The sequence below is a fragment of the Oryctolagus cuniculus genome, chromosome 21 (genome assembly GCF_964237555.1).
Source record: "Oryctolagus cuniculus chromosome 21, mOryCun1.1, whole genome shotgun sequence".
In the NCBI taxonomy this organism is placed as follows: Eukaryota; Metazoa; Chordata; class Mammalia; order Lagomorpha; family Leporidae; genus Oryctolagus; species Oryctolagus cuniculus.
The window spans coordinates 7,319,908-7,340,380 of record NC_091452.1 but is presented as its reverse complement, the minus strand read 5'-3'; the positions used below and the strand labels follow the sequence as shown (position 1 = coordinate 7,340,380).

The 20,473-nt window shown below is 51.4% G+C and overlaps 1 protein-coding gene across 4 annotated transcripts in view; it reads right to left on the bottom strand.

The window, feature by feature from the left end:
- MORN3 (MORN repeat containing 3) overlaps positions 1 to 3,564 on the bottom strand; it is a 37,351-nt gene extending 33,787 nt beyond the window's left edge. For 2 of the 4 annotated variants that reach the window (XM_008272193.4, XM_002719734.5), the window contains exon 1: positions 2,453 to 3,564. The gene's annotated coding sequence lies outside the window, so the exon portion shown is untranslated. The remainder of the gene's footprint in view (positions 1 to 2,452) is intronic. The other 2 variants (XM_070066168.1, XM_008272195.4) reach the window with 1 other exon arrangement.
- Between the last annotated feature and the right edge of the window lie 16,909 nt (positions 3,565 to 20,473).

Below are 20,473 nucleotides of genomic sequence, written 5' to 3'. Positions count from 1 at the left end.
CACACACTTCCACCAAACCTGAGCCAGCAGCAAGCACAGGGACTGGCTGATCACAAAGACAGCCTCCCCATATCAGCCCCAGAGGGTTCCAGAACAGGGTGTCCCAGGCATCTACCCACCCAGAGCCAGTTTCCCAGGCCTGCCACCTTAGATGGGCTTCTGCTAGGTTTGCTGCCCTGCTGACACTGTTTTTAACACTTTCTGGAAAAAAAGGACCAGCTTTTATATTTTGTACCAAACCCCACACTTCAGGTGGCTGGCTCTGCACACAGCTTGTCACTGGATTACAGGGAAGTGTGGAGTCCCAGGGAGGGGCTGGGATAGGGAGAGGGAGCATGGAGAGCTGGACAGTGCTGTGGGTCTTGCTGTCGCTCCCCCTCTTCATGGAGGAACGACACTAAACCCTGCCTAGGCTTCCTATCCGAGTCACGGCACCATTATGTCGCTCCCCTTCTTCGCGGAGGAACGACACAGGACCCTGCGCTGTTCTTTTGTCTGCTCGGCCCTCCCCGGGTTTGCTGCTGGTTCTTCCCAGGTTGGCTACCGACCCTTCCACCTCCGTGGAAGGGCGGTTCTCCCTGCCACTTTCCCCACTTCCGCAGGGGAGCGGCACACCGCCGGCCGGCTCTCTCGGGGGCTGCTCAGGTGTTCCTTCAGATAGATGTTCCTGGTGCATGTTGTCTCTCTCCTCCTTTATAGTCCTCTTCCACCAATCCGTGCTCTGCTACCCACACGCTGAGCACGCTGCTCTCCTCCAATCAGGAGCAGGGTCAGCTCCCGCAGTTTGTTAAGTTGGTGAGAGGCAGCTGCGTAGAAGTTTACTCCTCCCAAGCGCTATATCGTGGGAGAGCAGATGCATAGAATAAGTCTTAATTCCAGTAACAGTCTAGTCCGAGTTGCTCCCCACATCTTGCTCCTGGCAGGATACTGGAGTTGCCAATCTACACTTGCAGCAGTCCTTGCACGTCCTCTGACACGGCAGTTGTGGTCACATAGTCTGCTGGAGATGCCCATGATTGGCATCTGTGGCCATTCCGCCTCTGCTCCTCAATGGCAGGCACCACATCATCTCCTTCCTCTCCTGCATACCCAGTGCCTGGCACATAGTAAGCCCTCAGCCAGGCACAGCCAAGCAGGCTCTGACTTGGATGCTTTTCTCTCCTGTTCTTCCCCCTCCTCCTACACTGGGGGTCCATGCTCTATAAAACCTGGCTACAGTGGGGGCCTCCGGTAGTCTGACCAGGCTCTGGGGCCTGTACCACACCTGGTTCTGACAAATTTTGATGATCATACATAGGAACAGGGCAAGTCACTTCAGGGAAAGAAACACCATGAGTAAAAGCTGGAAGCAGGGAAACAGGCTCAGGTCCTAAACTGTATGTGGTTGTGTAACAAAACACCAATAGAGCCAGTGTAAGTCTTAGGTGAATGCTGTGGCCCCATAGTAGGCTGGGATGGGAGGTCTCTGTTAAAAAGAGGAATTGGGGCAGGGGCTGTGGTACAGCACTCAGGTGCTGGTTAGAGTCCCAACTACTCTGCTTCCAACTCAGCTCTCTGCTAATGGGCCTGGGAAGCAGTGCACGATGGCTCAAGTTCTTGAGTCCCTGCCACCTACGTGGGAGACCCAGATTGACTTCCTGGCCCAGCCCTGGCTGTTGCAGCCATTTGGTGAGTGAAGCAGTGGATGGTTTCTCTGTCACTCTGACTTTCAAATGAACAAATACATCTAAAAAAAAAGAGAGATTAGGGGCTGGTGTTATGGCACAGTGGGTTAAAGCCCTGGCCTGAAGCACAGGCTTCCCATATGGGCGCCGGTTCTCATCCTGGCTGCTCCACTTCCGATCCAGCACTCTGCTGTGGCCTGGGAAAGCAGTAGGGGATGGCCCAAGTCCTTGGGCCCCTGCACCCACATGGGAGACCCGGAAGAAGCTCCTGGCTCCTGGCTTTGGATCAGCGCAGCTCCGGCCGTTGCAGCCATCTGGGGACTAAACCAGGGGATGGAAGAGCTCTCTGTCTCTACCTCTCTCTGTAACTCTGTCTTTCAAATAAATAAAATAAATCTTTAAGAAAAGAGAGAGAGAGATTAGCAAAAGTTACAGAGGTATTAATGCCATATTAGTCCCAGGCTGATACTTTCTCCTTGGCTTACTCGGAGCTCTGAGACAACCCAGACATCACTTTCTTACATGTCACTGCGTGTTACTTAACGCTGCACCCGAAATAAAAAAAACATACACACACAGCCAGCAGTCCCACACATCATCGGCTCTACCGGAGTGGAGGCTGCTGTCTTCAGCCAGAGCTGTTGACAGGAAAAGAACACCTTGCAAAGCTGGGCGGGACCCTTCCCGGTTGTGTGGATGCGAAATAACAGTCAGGACTACCACGAAGGGTGGACGCGGTAGGGCTAGGAGCTTTGGGGCCCGTCCCGAGCCCACCTGTGCTCGCTCACCTGTGGGCCGCGGCCTTCCAGCACCCCCCAGCCGACAGCGCGCGCGCCGCGGGCCCGGCCCCGCCGGGGTCGCCGTGGTAACGCGCCAGGCCGCCAAGCCGTCGGCAGTGCCCGCCCCTTCCTGCCGAGCCCCGGCAGCCGCCACGTTTGAAAGGCAAACCGGCTCGGCGCCTGCTTCTAGTCCTGAGAGCGTTTGAGGGACGCCCTGTGCAGCCCCAGGCCTGCACGCCGCCGGCACATGGCGCTGGCACGAGTGGGCGGCAGGGCCTCCTCGGCCCGCAGCCTCCCAGTGGCCTCCGATCCGCCCGCGTCCTCGGCTCCTCACCCCGCTCTGCCTGGCTTCCTTGCTGTTCCAGGAAGCGGGGCCAGTGCCAGGACGCCTCTTCCTCCAGGGAGCAGCCCGGACCACCGTCCTGCCTTCCGGATGTCCGCTTCTCCGTGCGGAGTTCCTGGAACGGCCTGATGGACAATCGGAATTTCCATACCTGCTTGCCAACCCTCACTCCTGTTTCATGTTCTCTTTCCGCCCTTGGCGCCAAAATCCACGCGCACGCACACACGCGCGCGCACAAGCGTTATTTATGGCCTGTTTCTTTGAAGACAAAGATTTTGTTCCTTCCAATTTTTCATTGTCGATAAAATGTTCAAACACACAGTAAAACGTGGCTACAACGAACACCTGTCACCACCCCTGCCTTATATTCCACGACTAGTGGGCTAGTGCCACGTCCGGAGCAGAACTATGCGGCTTTGCACTGCTGTCTCCGGAGGATCTGGGAGATGCCCGGCACGTGCTCCACGCGTGTTTCTCACAGCGATGGCGCGCTCAGGTGCTCAGGGGGCCAGAGCACGCAGGCTCTCCAGCCTCCGTGACGGAGGCCGTTTCCCGCCCTGGCGCCCAGGCGATGGGCTGGGCGCTCCAGGAGGGGCGGCTCGGGCTGCGCTCTCCTGGGGAGGTGGTCCCCCTGCTGCCCAGAAGCAGCTCTGACTGGCCCCAAACTGCAGCACCCGCCACGGCCGGGGCGCACGGCGGGCGCTGTCAAACACGAGGGTGCTTAGGGAAGCCGATCTTCCGCCCCCACTCTCCACAGAGGCACGCTCGCCCTTCCCCCGCTCTGAGGTTTGTCTGCAGCCGCCGGCGTTTCTCAGGCCTCTAGTCAGTGACTTCCGGCTGCTCACAGCCAATGGGAGACGCGGCAGGGGATTGAGTGGCAGCCAGGAGGGCGGGAGAAGCGCGGCGGTGGCTTTCCGTCTCTCCCCGGAGACCGGCCGTAGTTTACAACTCTGGCTGCACCGGTCTGTCCCCGGGCCTCTGTCATCATCCCCTCTCTGCCCCTCCAGCCCTAAGTGTGCTCATATGGGGCTGTCGTCTCTTCCACTAGTGCTATTTCGGAGTGTCCAACACCTTTGTAACTACTTCCTTTATATTAAATGCACCTGGGGTGGATTGACAGGGACATGGTCAGGTGATGGACAACACGAGAAATCTGTCCCTGGTGAGGTTGCTGCCAGTTGGTGCAGGTGACCCGAGGCTGGGTGGAGCTGAGGCTGGTGCCAACTTCGACTCTTTGGAGCCCCCTCTTAGCAGTTCCGGGTGCTCAGCACCCTACCCCCACCCCCATCACTTCTAAATGCTTTGCCTTTTCCAGCTCTAATTCTATTTTTTAAAAAAGATGTATTTTGTTTTATTTGAAAGGCAGAGTTAGAGAGAGATCTTCCATCCACTGAATCACTCCCCAGATGCCCTCAACGTCCCAGGGCTGGGCCAGGCTGAAACTAGGAGCCAGGTGCTTCCTCCCGGTCTTCCACATGGGTGCAGGGGCCCAAGGACTGGGGTCATCCTTCACTGTTTTCCCAAGCACATTAGCGGGGAGCTGGATTGGAAGTGGCGCCCATATGGGATGCTGGCACTGCAGGCCGTGGCTCAACCTGCTATGCCACAACAGCTCCAGTTGCTTAGGGGCTGTCCCTGACCTCTGGGAGCTGCCATACCCATTTGGGCAGAGAACTGGAAGTGCCTGGGAATGGTCTCCTCTCCTGGGTGGTCCCTAGACAGTGACAGATGAAGGGTGTTGAGGGCCATGCTTCAAGAAGGCACTCCCTGGGAGAAGTTTTTCCTAATTTTCTTTTGGTGATTTTTTTTGTTTATTTGTGCAATATACATAATTGTTACCATTTTAATCATTTTAAGTGTGGAGTTCAATCACATTAAGTCCAATGACGCTGCTGTACAGCCGTCACCTTTTCATCATCCCAGACTGAAACTCGGTACCCGTAAAGCACCAGTCCTCCTTTCCCCAGCCTCTGACTACTTGCATTTGTCTAGTCTAGTTAACTCACAGAAATGCACTAATATTTCTGGAAGTGTAATTTTTATTCTAGTGTTAGTTGGTGTTTCTGTATACTTTTGCTTGGTTTCTTCCCAGGTCTAGTCACCAGTTTCTTCTGGGAGCACTTACTAAACAAATTGTATCAATATTGTCTACAGCCTTTTTTACAAAAGAAAAAACTTGTAACCACAAAGAAAAACTTTCCCAACCCAGAGAATAACAGAGTATTTTCCAACATTGAGAAACATTCAAGAATACCATCTTGGGGCAGGCATTTGGCAAACTGGTTAAGATGATGGGTAGCCAGCGCCGCGGCTCACTAGGCTAATCCTCCACCTTGCAGCGCCAGCACACCGGGTTCTAGTCCCAGTCGGGGCGCCGGATTCTGTCCCGGTTGCCCCTCTTCCAGGTCAGCTCTCTGCTGTGGCCAGGGAAGTGCAGTGGAGGATGGCCCAAGTGCTTGGGCCCTGCACCCCATGGGAGACCAGGATAAGTACCTGGCTCCTGCCATCAGATCAGTGTGGTGCGCCGGCTGCAGTGCACCAGCCGCGGCGGCTATTGGAGGGTGAACCAACGGCAAAAGGAAGACCTTTCTCTCTGTCTCTCTCTCTCTCTCACTGTCCACTCTGCCTGTCAAAAAAAACTTAAAAAAAAAAAAACTTTAAAAAAAAAAAAATGATGGGTAAGGGATTGGCGTTATGGTCCAGTGGGTTAAGCCACCATTTGGGATGCCCACATTACATACCAGCGTGCCTGGTTTGATACCCAGCTGCTCCCTGATTCCAATCCAGCTTCCTGCTAATGTACCTGGGAGGCAACAGGTGATGGCCCAAGAACTTGGGTCCTTACCACCTACATGAGCCAAAACCAGGATGGAGTTTCTGGCTCCTGACTTTGGCCTGGTCTAGCCCTAGCTGTTGCAGGCATTTGGGGAGTGAGCCAGCAGATGGAAAAATCTCTCTTTGTCTCTCCCTCTCCCTCTCTGTTACTCCACCCTTCTCTGTAACCAGCCCTTCCAGCTGCAATGCAGATAAGCCTTTACCTACCCCACATTCTTGTCTGTGGCAAGCTACAAATCCATGAGCTTATTCTCCCTGCGAAGTCAGAGTCTGGTGGCATTTTCCAAACATCTGAGTAAGTGGTTTGAGCTGGCCACTCCCCAGTATATTACATCTGGGGGCTCCTGCCCCAAATCCCCTTCTGAAAAACACCAGCCAGATCTGAATGGCTGGGATTTGGCTGGGTTCCCCTCAAGGTCCTTGTTTACAGCTTTGGGTGAGAGGAGTTTCTTTGTGTGATCTGGGGTGAGAGATAGGGACTCCCCCCAACGCCCACACACAAATGCTTCCCCCAGAGGCTCAGTCAACACTTTCCAGGGCCCCTAACTTTGGCTTGAAAAGGGGCTGCTCAACCCTGCAAGGGAATCTGAGATTTCTCCACCCACCTCCAGGGGGCGCCGTTCACACGGCAGCCTCTGCCTGAAAGCACAGGTGGAAATACATCAGCAGTGAGGCTTCCCGGAGCTGAGCAGCCTGGGTCATTCCTGCATTCCAGGAAATAGCAGGATCCAGGACCCACCTGTCAGGACCAGCAGAAGTCTCTGACGCACATAATAGACAAAAGATGGAGACAACCCAAGTATCTGTCAATAGGTGCACAGATCAACAAAACGTGGTCTGTCCACACAATAGGATATTATTTAGCAATAAAAACGAATGACGTTCTGTTACTGCAACATGGATGAACCTTGAAAATATGGTGCTGAGAGGAAGAAGCCACCCAGAATAGGCTACATATTATGTGACTCCATTGATATGACATATCTAGAATGGGCAAATCCATAGAGACAGAAAGAGATGAGTGGGTGCCAGGGGCTGGGGGAAGGCAGGGATTTCTTTTTATATGATGGGTTTATAAGATTGATGGATGGAGCCGGCGCCGCGGCTCACTAGGCTAATCCTCTGCCTAGCGGCGCCGGCACACCGGGTTCTAGTCCCGGTCGGGGCGCCGGATTCTGTCCCGGTTGCCCCTCTTCCAGGCCAGCTCTCTGCTGTGGCCAGGGAGTGCAGTGGAGGATGGCCCAGGTGCTTGGGCCCTGCACCCCATGGGAGACCAGGAAAAGCACCTGGCTCCTGGCTCCTGCCATCGGATCAGCGTGGTGCGCCGGCAGCAGCGCGCCGGCTGCAGCGGCCATTGGAGGGTGAACCAACGGCAAAGGAAGACCTTTCTCTCTGTCTGTCTCTCTCACTGTCCACTCTGCCTGTCAAAAAAAAAAAAAAAAAGATTGATGGATGGATTGATTTGAAAGGCAGAGTGAAAAAGTGAAATAGAGAGGAAGGGAGGGAGGGAGGGAGGGAGGGCAGGCAGGCCTGGGCTGATCTGATCTGAAGCCAGGAGCCAGGAGCTTCCTCCGGGTCTCCCACATACGGTGCAGGGGCCTAAGGACTTGGACCATCTTCTACTGCTTTCCCAGGCCATAGCAAAGAGCTGGATTGGAAGTGGAGTAGCCGGGACTTGAACTGGTGCCCATATGGGGCAACAGCCAGGACTGGGCCAAGCCAAAACCAGGAGCCTGGAACTCCACCAGGGTCTCCCAAGTGGATGACAGGAACCAAAGTACTTGGGCCATCATCTACTGCCTCCCAGGTGCATTAGCAGGAAGCTGGATGGGTACCCACACTTGAGCCAACATCCCATATTGGGGCCCCAAGAGCGCCTTAAACTGCTGTGCCATAATACCCAGAAATTCTTTTTGAGGTGATGAAAATGTTTCAAAAATTGACTGTGATGACAGCCACTTGGCTCTGTAGGTAGACTAAAAAACATTAAATTATACACTTTAAATGAGTGAATTTATGTATGTGAATTGTATCTCAATAAAGCGCTTTATTTAAACTCTTATGCAGCATGGGCGCCCTCTAGGGGTGCTCAGATGTCCAGAGTCATGGGTCACTTCTGAAACTTGTGCTAAAAATCAAAGAAACACCAGAGGGGTAACACGAGGATGGGGCAGGCTGAATCCCTACTCTCTACTCCCATTCTATCCCCCCAAAATAAAGTCTTTTATACTTTAACTAGCTGTCTCTTTGACTTCTTGGAACCCTAAAATCCTAGAACCTAACACTTTGTTCCTAAAATTTAGGCACATGTGGCTACCAGCTACCACCCAGGCCAGCACAGTTACAGAACATTGCTGTCACCATAGAAAACTCCACTGGATAGACCTCCTTTAGGGGATGGATGAGATTTTTTAAAAAAGATATTTTTATTGGGGCTGGTGCTGTGGTGTAGCAGGTGAAACCGTCGCCTCCAGCGCCTGCATCCCATATGGGCACCTGTTCAAGTCCCAGCTGATCCACTTCTGATCCAGCTCTCTGCTATGGCCTGGGAAAAGCAGTAGAAGATGGTCCAAGTCCTTGGGCCACCGCACCCATGTGGGAGACCCGGAAGAAGTTCCTGGCTCCTGGCTTCAGATCAGTGCAGCTCCGGCTGTTGTAGCCGGTTGGGGAGTGACCAGTGGATGGAAGACCTCTCTCTCTCTCTCTCTCTCTCTCTCTCTCTCCTCTCTGTGCCTTTCCTTCTCTCTGTGTGTAACTCTTTCAAATAAGTAACTAAATCTTTAAAAATATATTTATGTTATTTATTTGAAAGTTACACAGAGGCAGAGAGAGAGAGAGAGAAAGTCTTGCATCTGCTGGTTCACTTCCCAAATAGCTGCAACAGCCAGAGCTGGTCTGATCCGATCCAAAGCCAGGAGCCAGGAGCTTTCTCCAGGTCTCCCACACAGGGTGCAGGGGCCCAAGGACTTGGGTCATTTTCTACTGCTTTCCCAGACCATAGCAGAAAGCTGGATTGGAAGTAGAGCAACCAGGACTTGAACTGGTGCCTATATGGGATGCCGGCACTGCAGGCGGCAGCTTTACCACAGCACCAGCCTCATTGGATGATATTTGGCTTCTAGTCTCAGTCTCTTTCTTGGAAAGTTTCCTTTTGCTTCTCTTTCTTCCTTCAACCCTCTTTCCCTTTCCCCTTCTTCTTTTTAATTTATTTACTTGAGAGGCAGACAGAGACACCCAGCTCTCAGCTATTAGTCCACTTTCCAAATGCCTTCATCCACAGGGGTTGGTCAGGAGCCATTAACTCAACCTGGACCTCTCACGTGGGAATCAAGAACTCTATTACTGGAGCCCTTCCCGTGGCCTTAGGGTCTTCATTGTAAAGAATCTGGAGCCAAAGCTTGGAATCGAATCCAGGCACTTCACTGTGGGATATGGGTATCTTAACCGCTGGGCTAAATGCCTGCCACTCTCTCTTTCTTAAAAAAAATTGGTTAGCAAAATACTGTTTCAGGGCCGGCGCCGCGGCTCACTAGGCTAATCCTCCGCCTTGCAGCGCCGGCACACCGGGTTCTAGTCCCGGTTGGGGTGCCGGATTCTGTCCCAGTTGCCCCTCTTCCAGGCCAGCTCTCTGCTGTGGCCAGGGAATGCAGTGGAGGATGGCCCAAGTGCTTGGGCCCTGCACCCCATGGGAGACCAGGATAAGTACCTGGCTCCTGCCATCGGATCAGCGCGGTGCGCCGGCCGCAGCGTGCTAGCCACGGCGGCCATTGGAGGGTGAACCAACGGCAAAAGGAAGACCTTTCTTTCTGTCTCTCTCTCTCACTGTCCACTCTGCCTGTCAAAAAAAAAAAAAAATACTGTTTCAGAACCAAACATAATGACTGCAGGGATACACTGGTGGAAATTGCAGTTTGAAAATAGTTGTTAGGCAAAGCAAAAAGGCTAATAAATCATCCCAAGGAAAAATGCACAGCCTCACCAGCAATTAAAGAAACGAAAGTTAAAATAAGCCTGGTATATATTACATGCTGTCTAGACTAGGGACAGTGCACACAGATGACTGCCTGTGGTATTGGCAGCACCGGGAGGAAAGAGGCGCCATCGCGTTAACTAGGTAAGTCCTGGATAACCATCTGGAACTGTTCCAGGAACCGTGAAACTGCTCCCTGACGGAATAATTCCACTTAGCAACTCCTATTTACCCACACACAGCTGCTGTGAGGCTCAGCTCTGGTAGAAAAATGTGCTTCCCAGAACAACCCCGTGAGCCTGGTGGTTTCGTCATTCGCGTGTTACAAATCAGCAAACTCTTGGTTCATGGAAGTTAAAAGCAGCAAGCAAGCAGCTCAGGCAAGCAGTGGCCTGAGGCCTCTGGACCCAGGAAAACCTGTCAGGGATGTGCGTTAGCAGCTCCGTTTCCAGGAAATGTCTCCAAGAGACCAGGACAGCGGGATGGGGGAAGAAAGGCATGCAAAAACATGTGTATGAGCACCATTATTACACACTATTAAGCAAGAAACAACTGCAAAACGTACACAGGACGCAATGTAAGCTGGGCCTGGCACGTAGTAGGCACACAATCAATGCTTAATGTAAAAAAGCAAATCAGTTGTTCCTATAGTCAATACTGTATGTACCTTAAAAATGTGCTAAGAAGGTAGAATCTCATAGTAAGTGTTAACGACAGAAAAATAGTTATAAAAAAACAATTAGTGGGAGCAGGGCTCTGGCCCTTTAAAATTCAGAGGGCGGGTTTCCTTATTTAAATAAGTGTGCGTGATGCTTAGCCCCGTGACTTCGCCACGTTCCGGCACTCAGTGCGCGTGCGCCGCGAGAGGCTCGGCGAGTCTCTTGGCTCCGCCCGCCTATTTAGGTAGGCGGAGACAGTCGCGTGAGCTCGCGGGCCCGCAGTCTCCCGCCCAATTAACCGGCCCCTCTGCACATGCGCACTCAGTAACACTGGACTGGGACGCCGCAGAGCGTCGGCGACCTAGAAGCCCTTGCCGGAAGTGGGCGGGTCCCGTTCCAAAGCGTACAGGGCGGGGAAGCGCGGGAAGGTGGGGTCGGTGCAAGTGTTGCAGGGTGTGCTGTGGGGTTTGGACGGCCTACCTCAGAGTGGTGAACTAAGGAAGCTGAAGACCGAGTGGGAGCACGGAGAACTTGTTTTTCAATGCGTTTTAAATAAATGGCAGTTATTTTCTGAAGTATTTCCCCCCTAATTACAAGAGTACCTCAAAAACTTCACGGAAAATGGAAATAAAAAGTTCGGTTTGGTTCACAAAAAATTGAAAACGTGTGCATATGAAAGATAAAAGAGAAATGCGCATTATGAAAAAACTACATGGGTTTCATAATTTTTAGAATTTTAATATTTAAATTGTGCTGGGTCCCAAATGTTCACAACCTGGCCTGGGCCAGGCTGGAGCCACAGCAGTGGCTTTGCCGTGTGTCAGCTTGCCTGGCGGGATGGTGCCTCCCAGGTTTCTGGTAGGGTGGGCTACACGGTCCGTTTTTGTGGACTGTAGAAGTGAAGCAGCAGCCAGTATTTCCTATGCTTGGTGGGGAGGTGTTGGGTTGTGTCTTCCGCACATTGTCCCTTACCGGTCTGCAGCGGATTTACCTTCCCAGCCGTGAGCCACTAAGCCTTTTGGGGTGCAGCTTTTCTGCAGATGGGGGACAGTGAGGACTGAGGTGGCCTCCACTCTCCCTCCTTCTCTCCCCCACTTTACAGCCCTGCAGACTCAAGCTCCAGCATCAGACAGATGACAGCTCCAATCCCTGCCACAAATCCCTTAAAAAGTTGTGTGGGGGTGGGGGGTGGGGGAGGTGCTGTGGTGCAATGGATTAAGCCGCCATTTGTAGTGCTGGCATCCCATATGGGTGCCGGCTGCTTCACTTCCTGCTAATGTGCCTGGGAGGCAGCAGAGGATGGCCCAAGTCATCCCAGCACCCAGGTGGCAGAAGCTCCTGGCTTTGGCCTGGCCCAGTCCCATGTGGGGAGTGAAACAGCAGATGAAAGATCTCTCTCTGTAATTCTGAATTACAAATATATATATATTAAAAGATTTATTTAGTTTTATTTGAAAGTCAGAGTTGTTATATATTGTTAGTCGTCACAAAACACACCGGACACCGGAGTAAAGGAAAGGGTTTATTGGGGAACACCCAACAGACCGGAGTGAAGGGGTGGTGAAGGAAAAAGAGAAGGAGACTGTAAGAGAGAGACAGAGGAGAGAGAAGAGAGATGAGAGGAGGAGAGAAGCCAAGAGAGGCCAAGAGAGCGCAGGAGAGAAGGATCAAGAGAGAAGAGTCAAGAAAGCAGGAACAGGCCCTTTTAAAACTTTGCCTGAGGGCAGGTAGGGAAGCATTAGCATGGGGGTAGAGCCTGGCGGAGGTAGCTGTGCCATGCGGCCACCTGGCTAAAACTGCGCCAGTTTCCTAACAAGAGTTACAGAGAGGAGAGGCAGAGAAAGAGAGAGAGAGAGAGAGAGGTCTTGCATCCGACAGTTCTCTCCCTAGATGGCAGCAAAGGCCAGAGCTGCACCGATTCGAAGCCAGGAGCCAGGAGCTTATTCTGGGTCTCCCATGTGGGTGCAGGGGCCCAAGAACTTGGGCCACAGCAGAGAGCTGGATGGGAAGAGGAGCAGCCGGGACTAGAACCAGCGCTCATATGGGATGCCGGTGCTTCAGGCCAGGGCGTTAACCCGCTGCACCACAGCGCTGGCCCCCTAAATATATATGTATTTTGAAGTGTGTGGCTCTCTTAGTGATCCTGTTTCTCTGACTTCATGCTGACTGATACACGTAACTCAAGTTAGACACACAAGATAACCAGTCCCGGTCCCTGGAGTCTCCTGCTGTCCGGGATTGCTGCAGCGGTGTGCTCTGTGGTACTGGTCAGCACTTTGCAGGGTGGGGGCCCACAGAGATGAAAAAATGCAACACTTGAGCCCAGAATGAAGTAAGGTTCTGAACTGCAGGATATTTTTAAAAAGTTTTACTTATTTTTATTTCATTGAAAGGCAGAGGGAAAGAGTGAGAGAGACAGACACATACACACAGAGCAATCAATTTCCTGTCTGCTGGTTCACTCCCCAAATGCTTCCAGCAGTCAGGACTGGAACAAGCTGAAGCTTGGAGCCCTGAAACGGAACCGGAGAGTGCAAGGACCTAAGTGTCTGAACTCACTGCTACCTCCCAGGATGTGTATTAGCAGATCACTGAACCAGAAGTGGGGGAGACTTAGGGAATGCAGGCATCCCAAGCAGCAGTTTAATCTCTGTACCCCACTGAATTTTCAAAAACAGGAGAGGGACAATGTGGCACAGTGGCTAAGAAGCCACTTGGGATGCCTGGTTCCAGATCTGGCTCTGGATCTGCCTTCAATTCAAGTTTCCTGCTGCTGTGCATCCTGGGAGGTGGCAGGTGATACTCAAGAATCTAACTCCCTGCTGCCTGTGTGGGAGACCTGGGTTGAGTTACAGGCTCTTGGCTTTGGTTTGGCCCAGCCTCAGCTGTTGTGGACATTTGGGGAGTAAACTAGCAGATGGGAGATCTCTTTCTGTCTCTCTGCCTCTCAAATAAAATAATTTAATTAACAGAATATTCTGAGGGCCTGTGTTGGGTTGTGGCATAGCATGTTAAGCCACTGCCTGCAACACCCACATCCCATCTCAGCACCAGTTCACGCCCCACTGCTCCACTTCCGATCCAACTTCCTGCTAATGCACCTGAGAAAGCTGTGCTTGTGTACTATGAACAGTTCCCAGTTACTCACATGAAGGCTTGTGGGACATGTGCCAGGCACTGTGTGCCCTGTTGTCAGAGACCTGAGCTCAGAGCTGCCACCCGTGTGGGAGACCCGGATGGAGGTCTAGGTTCCTGGCTTCAGCCTGGCCCAGCCCTGACCATTGCAGCCATTTGGGGAGTGAACCAGAGTATGGAAGATCTCTCTGTCTATCTCTGTGCAACTCTGCCTGCCTGCCTTCCTTCCTTCCTTCCTTCCTTCCTTCCTTCCTTCCTTCCTTCCTTTTTTTTTTTATTTGATAGATCAAGTTAGTGAGAGAGAGAGAGAGAGACAGATAGAAAGGTCTTTCCATTGGTTCACCCCCCAAATGGCCACTACGGCCAGAGCTATGCCAATCCAAAGCCAGGAGCCAGGTGCTTCCTCCTGGTCTCCCATGTGGGTGCAGGGGCCCAAGGACCTGGGCCATCTTCCACTGCCTTCCTGGGCCACAGCAGAGAGCTGGACTGGAAGAGGAGCAACCGGGACAGAATCCAGCGCCCCGACTGGGACTAGAACCCGGTGCCCATATGGGATGCCAGCACTGCAGGTGGAGGATTAACCAAGTGAGCCATGGTGCTGGCCCTGCAACTCTGCTTTTCAAATAAATAAATAGATCTTATAAAGACAAAAACAAAAACAGAATAGTTTGTACCTTGAGATTTTATCTCAGGTCCTAGCTGTCCCGTGATGAGCAGAAAGAACCTTAGGTGCCAGCTCCTGCAAGCACTTGCCAAATGGCTGGCTGCACAGCCAGTACTCTTTGAGACTCAGTTTCCTCATTTCAAAAATACACAGCTGTGGCCATTGGGCCTAGCAGTTGAGACATCAGTTTGGATGGCTGTATCCTGCATTAGAGTATCTGGGTTCAGTAGCTGGCTTTGGCTCCTAAGTCCAGTTTCCTGCTATTGTAGACCCTGGGAAAAGCCATGGAGATGGCTGAAGTGGTTAGGTTCCTACCACCCACTTGTGAGACCTGAATTGATTCCTCAGTTCCCAGCTTCAGCCCAGATCTATCTGAGCATTGTAGGTATCTGGGGAGTAAACTTGCAGATGGGAGCTCTCTTTCTCTGATTCTTTACCTCTCAAATTAAAAACAAATTATAGGCCGGCGCCGCGGCTCACTAGGCTAATCCTCCGCCTTGCAGCGCCAGCACACCAGGTTCTAGTCCCGGTCAGGGCGCTGGATTCTGTCCCGGTTGCCCCTCTTCCAGGCCAGCTCTCTGCTGTGGCCAGGGAGTGCAGTGGAGGATGGCCCAAGTCCTTGGGCCCTGCACCCCATGGGAGTCCAGGATAAGTACCTGGCTCCTGCCATCGGATCGGCGCGGTGCGCCGTCCGCAGCGTGCCGGCCGCGGCGGCCATTGGAGGGTGAACCAATGGCAAAAGGAAGACCTTTCTTTCTGTCTCTCTCTCTCTCACTGTCCACTCTGCCTGTCAAAAAAATAAAAATAAAATAAAAAAAGAAAAAAATTATAAAGCAAATACTAACAACTTTTATCTCTCAGGGCTGTTATAGGGATTGGAATAGTATTTGTGAAAGTGTGCTATGGGGGCCAGCACTGTGGCTCACTGAGTTAATCCTCTGCCTGCAGTGCCAGCATCCCATATGGGTGCCAGGTTCTAGTCCCGGTTGCTCCACTTCTGATCCAGCTCTCTGCTATGGCCTGGGATAGCAGTAGAAGATGGCCCAAGGCCTTGGGCCCCTGCACCCACATGGAAAACCTAGAAGAAGCTCCTGGCTCCTGGCTTCAGATCGGCACAGCTCTGGCCATTGCGGCCATTTGGGGAGTGAACCAGTGGATGGAAGACCTTTCTCTCTGTCTCTTGCTCTCAGTGTCTGTAACTCTACCTCCCAAATAAATAAATAAATAAATTTTAAAAAGAAGAAAAAAAGTGTGCTATGAACAGTTCCCAGCTACTCACATGAAGGCTTGTGGGACATGTGCCAGGCACTGTGTGCCCTGTTGTCAGAGACCTGAGCTCAGAGCTCAGAGGCAGGGCAAGTGCTGATGTCTTTAGAGTGCTTTCTTCTACCAAGTGGCCCTCTCCCAGCTTTGCAGATGAGCTAGAAGGTAGCTTTCAGAAAAACCACTGTTTAATTTTTTAAATATATATTTATTTATATAAAAAGCAGAGCAACAGAGAGAGGGGGAGAAACAGATCTTCCATCTACGGGTTCATTCTCCAAATGCCTGCAGCAGCCAGGACTGGGCCAGGCTGAAGCCAGGAGCCAGGAACTCTGTCCTGGTCCCCCAGGTGGCTGTCAGGGTCTGAAGTAGTTGAGCCATCACCTGCTGCCTTCCCAAGGGCGTTAGCGGGAAGATGAATTCAAAGTGGAAGATCCAGGACTCAAACTGATGCTCTGATATGAGATGCAGGTGTCACAAGCAGAGACTGGATTGATGGGCCTCAATGCCCGCTCCATTTTAATTGTCTTTAAACCATCAACCAACAAAATGTGTTTTCCAAGGGTGAGTCAAAATGCAGAAGGCTTGACTTATTTTAGAGAGTTTGGGGCCGGCACCGTGGCTCAATAGGCTAATCCTCCACCTTGCGGCGCTGGCACACCGGGTTCTAGTCCCGGTCGGGGCGCCGGATTCTGTCCCGGTTGCCCCTCTTCCAGGCCAGCTCTCTGCTATGGCCAGGGAGTGCAGTGGAGGATGGCCCAGGTGCTTGGGCCCTGCACCCCATGGGAGACCAGGAAAAGCACCTGGATCCTGGCTCCTGCCATCGGATCAGCACGGTGCGCCGGCTGCAGCGGCGGCCATTGGAGGGTGAACCAACGGCAAAGGAAGACCTTTCTCTCTCTGTCTCTCTCACTGTCCACTCTGCCTGTCAAAAAAAAAAAAAAAAAAAAAAAAAAAAAAGAGAGAGTTTGGACCACTGTGGGAGACAGCCTGGTGTTGCCTGGTGAGTTGAAGTGCTGAAGGGGGCATCCTACTTAAAGCCAGGAGACATGGACAGGGTGTCCTGGCAGCATTGTTCTTCAAATCTCGGACTGGAAATGAGCCAAACATTTACTAGTGTGGAAAGATCACTTGTGGGCCTTTCATACAGTAGAATTCACAGCAGTGTACATGAATGGATTGTGGTCACCTGCAGCAGTGGGTAGGTCATGCTGAGTCACAGTGCTGAGTGCAGGTTGGGGCTAAAATTTTTGTTAAATTTTGGGGAGTGAACTGGTAGATGGAGGATCTCTCTTTCCTTCTTTCTGTATTTCTGCCTTTCAAATAAATAAAATAAATCTTTAAAGAAAAAAAAAAAAGAATGCTTGTATCCCATAATGGAGTGGCTGGTTCAAGTCCTGGCTACTCTGCTTCCTGTATCCCGGAAGGCATCATATGATAACTCAGTGCTTGGTCCCTGTCATCCTAGTGGGAGACGCAGAGTGAGTTCTGGGCTCCCGGCTTCAGCCTAGGGTGGGGGAGGGAAGATAATATATTCTACTGTTAGGCCGGCGCCATGGCTCAACAGGCTAATCCTCTGCCTTGCGGTGCTGGCACACTGGGTTCTAGTCCCGGTCAGGGCACCGGATTCTGTCCCGGTTGCCCCTCTTCCAGGCCAGCTCTCTGCTGTGGCCAGGGAGGGCAGTGGAGGATGGCCCAGGTGCTTGGGCCCTGCACCCCATGGGAGACCAGGAGAAGCACCTGGCTCCTGCCTTTGGATCAGCGCAGTGCGCCAGCCACAGCGCGCCGGCCGCGGCGGCCATTGGAGGGTGAACCAACGGCAAAGGAAGACCTTCCTCTCTCTCTCTCTCTCCCTGTCCACTCTGCCTGTAATATATATATATATATGTATATATATATATATATATATATATTCTCACTGTTGAAAATTTAAAGAGCAAATGTTTTGCATGATTAAAGATGAAGAGGGAAAAAATGAAGAGGACTGACAGTCTCACCACCTGTATTTGTGTGTTTTTTTCTCTGTGTGCTAACTTTTCAGGTGGGGGAAAAAAAGAATATTTGCTAATAAATCTGTTGAACAAACCCTTCGCTTTTTGTTGGCAGAACTAGATATTCTAAGAAGTTACCAGCAGATGGCAGAATGAAGCAAGATTTAATTTGTAGCCTTACAAGCAAACCAAAACCCTGAAAAGCAGTCAAAAACATTTCACCTGCTGGTTGGAAAACGTTTCTTGTGAATTTCCCAGCTGTATCTGCTATCACCCAAAAGAACCTGGTAAATACGGCCTCACTGGGGAACTGTCGGGCCTCATTCTTCAAGTGCATTTGCCCTTCTTTTTGTTGCTTAATTCTTCTGAGAGAGAGGGAGGGGTCATATCTGCTGGTTCACTCCCCAAATAAACTCAATGGCTGGGCCTGGGCCAGACTGAATCTTGGAACTAAGAACTCAATCCAGGTTCCCCATGTGAGTGGCTGGAACTCAGTTACTTGAATCATCATTGCTGCCTCTCACAGGTGCATTAGCAGGAAGCTGGAGTCAGGGGTGGAACTGAGCATCGAACCCAGGCACTCTGATGGGTGTCTTAACTGGATGGCTTCGTACATGAATTAGAGTGTTCAGTTTGTAAACATTTGTCAAGGGCTTTCCTCAGGTTATATCTGGTTAATAAAGGTATCGGAAGTTGATAGATTTCCAACTTTTTTAAAAAGACGTTTAAGCTTGGACCCCAAACCGAAAAGGAAATTTCCATTCTTGTCATCACTCTCATTAGGACACATTTTTTTATTTGGGTCAAGTGGGGTATGAAACCTGGGGAGAGGGTGGTGGTGGCAATACCAGGAGTGAGGCCTGGGTGAGTAATTATGCTAAGGATAATGGGAGGCTGGCGCTGTGGCTCAATAGGCTAATCCTCCACCTAGCGGTGCTGGCACACTGGGTTCTAGTCCCGGTCGGGGCGCCGGATTCTGTCCCGGTTGCCCCTCTTCCAGGCCAGGCAGGGAGTGCAGTGGAGGATGGCCCAAGTGCTTGGGCCCTGCACCCCATGGGAGACCAGGAGAAGCACCTGGCTCCTGCCATCGGATCAGCGCGGTGTGCCGGCTGCCGCGCACCAGCCGCAGTGGCCATTGGGGGGTGAACCGACGGAAAAGGAAGACCTTTCTCTCTGTCTCTCTCTCTCTCACTGTCTACTCTGCCTGTAAAAAAAAAAAAAAAGGATAATGGGAGCCAGGGTCCTCTCCGTGGAGGCAGGAGGAGCAACTACAGGAAGAGGGACAGCCAGGATTGGAATTGGATACTGCTGTGTCTTCAGTGTTATAGCTGCAGATAGTTACAGCACAAATACGTGCAAGTCTATCCATATGCAGGGGTCCTGGATTTGTCCCTGGAGAGAACTGGGAGCTGGTGACCCACTCAGTGATGAACACATACGTCCAGTGTCCAGAACTCACTTGCTTGATTCCAGTGCCCACTGAAAGGAACCATCAGTACTTGGAGAAGTGGCTGATCTCAGAGTTGGAGCAGGCACAGTACAAAATGTGCATGAACATCTTGTGCTTCAAAGTAAGGAGATGCTCAAAGAATGGTGGGGACAGAGAAGCCTGCTTGAAGGGGATCCCAGTGGCCAAGTCTGTGATGCGAGCACCAGTGTACACAGTTAGGGACAGGCGTTGGCCTAGCAGTTAGGATGCTTGTGTTCCGTATCCGTGCTTGCAGTCAGCTCTTGGCTCTGGCTCTTGACCACAGCTCCTGCTAACACAGATCTCTGTCACCTCTGTGGGAGACCTGGAAACCTGCACTGAGTTCCTGGCTCCCAGTTTTGGCCTCTAGGCCATTTCAGGCGTTTGGAGAGCAAATCAGCAGATGGGAGATTCTCTCTCTCTCTCTCTTTCACACACACACACACACACACACACAGAAGTAAAAACAAACACATAGTTATAGTAATGGATTGTAACTCATTGGCTAAGATGGGGAAACCTGAGTTTAAGTAAGTTGCAAGTTTGATGAAGAACAGAATAGTTACATAGTTAAAATGCCTCTTGGTTAAATATTGCAACATTGTTAGCCGGTGCCGTGGCTCACAGGCTAATCCTCTGCCTTGCGGCGCCGGCACACCGGGTTCTAGTCCCGGTCAGGACGCCGGATTCTGTCCCAGTTGCCCCTCTTCCAGGCCAGCTCTCTGCTGTGGCCAGGGAGTGCAGTGGAGGATGGCCCAAGTGCTTGGGCCCTGCACCCCATGGGAGACCAGAAGCACCTGGCTCCTGCCTTTGGATCAGTGCGGTGCTGCTCCAGTGGAGGGTGAACCAACGGCAAAGGGAGACCTTTCTCTCTCTCTGTCTCTCTCTCTCTCACTGTCCACTCTGCCTGTCAAAAATAAAAAAAAAAATACTGCAACATTGCAAACGGAATAAGAGTAATTGTACAGTCGAGAAGCCTGGAAAACAGGACCTTAAACAATGGAAGCATCGTCAGTCTTGGGACATGATGAAATTTGTGCCACCATTCTGTTGCAGTGAGAACACAGCTCTGTGTCTGGAACATTCCTGCCAAAGGTGTGGAACCTGGAGCCAGCGCTGAGGATGTCCTTGCAAACCCAAACAGAAGAATTCTATGAATAACTGTCCCATCCTCCTAAACAACATCAAGTTTAGATAGACAGAAGAGACTGTCTTCCAGATTAAAGAAGACTAAAGTGATGCAACCACAGGATGCAACGTAGGGTCCTGGATGGGATCTTTCTGCATAAAAGATGTGACTGTCACTGGTGGAAGCTGGGTGTGGCCTGGGGTTTGGAGGGCAGTAATAACCAGTTTCACTTCTTTACTTTGATGATCTTATTGTGGCTGATTGGAAGAATGTTTCTGACCGACAGGAAATGCCCACTGAAGTATTCAGAGGTGATGAGGCATCAAATCCACAATTTGCTCTCAAGGTACACAAAAATCAAAGAGTTTTTTAGCATCATATTTGCAACTTTTCTTTCAGCTTGTTGAATGAACTTACACATATACATATATATTATATATATTATGAGCTCAGAGAATGGGAGAAATTATTTGCAAGGTATACATATGATAAGGGATTTGTATCAAGAATATATAGCTCTTATATATGGATGAGAAAAAGACACATAACCCAATTTTAAAATGGGTAGGGTCT